Here is a 1,539-nt window from a genome sequence, read left to right as displayed (position 1 = left end):
AAGTGAATATAACCTTGCATAAAAAGGGAGGCCCATTACAGATGACATGTTGGCTATTTCCCTCGTTTATGAGTGTATCGACTGGCGGTTATGTACCTTTAAAGCGAGTGTATCAACTGGTGGTTATGTACCTTTAAAGCGCAGAGTTAAATAATGCCTCGACTGGGTGAGAGTTTTCGGGTAATTAGGAAAAAACAAATGGGCTGTAAAGATGAAAGAGAAAATCAAGATGACATAGTTTTAGGACGGTGACAAGCTAATACGGATCACGCCGGTGGGCAAACGATGGAGTTTGATGGTGCTACTGTTTTATTGCTATTAATAGAGTGGTGGCAGCGGCAGCTTCGCGGTCTAGAGTTAAGTTTTCTCTCAACTGGAATGCACTTTTCATTTCACCAAGTGTTAGACAACCACAAGGATACAATAGAAAACCGACTATTTTTTGAACCGATACCCCCATTACAGGTACAAATAATTCTTGTATAATTGTATGGGGAAAAATACTACATCAATGAACCTGCTTTTGAAGACACTGCCCAAACTCAGAGCCATGTCTTGAATAAGTATTTATTACAACATCTGGCAATTACTCCTTATGTTGTCGAACGTGATGTGCGACCAAACTCGAATCTCTGACGTTATGGCTCGGCTCAGGGATATCCCTAGAATGCAGTCTATTCCGCGAAAGCTAAGATTCAAGTTTTGAAATCGAAGCTCAGAAGTCAACTGATAATCTGGAGAAATAGTAAATAATATGAAAATGCTTCAGAAAGACTGTCTGATAAGATTAACAAATTACTTATAGAATGAATGAAATGCTCCCAGCGAAAAGGGTTTATTCGCTTTCCTGACTACCCGACACCCTTCTAGATCAAGGTTAGTGAGCAGTTTCCCTTCCTGGAAAAAATAAACTCCCTAGTGGGCAAATCCAGCCATCAGTAACGTGAAGTAAAGTAGGAGTTTAGTTATAGGAGAGAAATTCCTTACGAGGCGGGAGGGCGAGCCAAGGGTAGCTAACTACTGAACCGGAGTAATTCAGTTCCCCCCAACGGGAAAGTCTAGATGAATCCCATAAAAAAAAATCTGAAAATCTTATTAAAGCTGTTATAAGATGAACGCCATCGTTTTATATCTTGGGTCGGGGATTTAAAATGCATTTGGGTATTTGCATTTCAATGCCATATATACTACAATACACGAGCATTCACTTTGTAACATGTCAGGAGAGAAATAATTGTTTTTTTTTTTTATAGATCGTTGATAATGATAAAGGGCATCAGAGGCTGAACCTTCTATTTATCCTCGTTATCTAATAATCACTCTAACGGTATAGTAAATTTTCATTGATAAACAGATCTGAGATCAAAGCTGCACAATGCCCTTCGCAGTGGCAAAAACCACGGAGGTGTAGCGTAGCATGAGTGGAGGTGACAGCCATAGACGTGCTATCAGCACACCAAGAGACAGCAAGCAGCCAGCCAGGGTGAGGCCCGGGAAAACGCAGCGAGGAACGTTGGTCTTCCCAGCTGGGTTCTCCCG

The 1,539-nt window shown here is 41.1% G+C and overlaps 1 protein-coding gene across 1 annotated transcript in view; it reads right to left on the bottom strand.

Annotated features, from left to right (window-relative positions):
- LOC119594266 (DNA repair protein complementing XP-C cells homolog) overlaps window positions 1-1,539 on the bottom strand; it is a gene marked incomplete in the record, with an annotated part of 63,731 nt that overhangs the window by 53,586 nt on the left and 8,606 nt on the right.

Source organism: Penaeus monodon, chromosome 33, assembly GCF_015228065.2.
Source record: "Penaeus monodon isolate SGIC_2016 chromosome 33, NSTDA_Pmon_1, whole genome shotgun sequence".
NCBI classification, from domain to species: Eukaryota; Metazoa; Arthropoda; class Malacostraca; order Decapoda; family Penaeidae; genus Penaeus; species Penaeus monodon.
The sequence above is the reverse complement of the archived record's forward strand: the minus strand, read 5'-3'. Positions and strand labels throughout refer to the sequence as shown.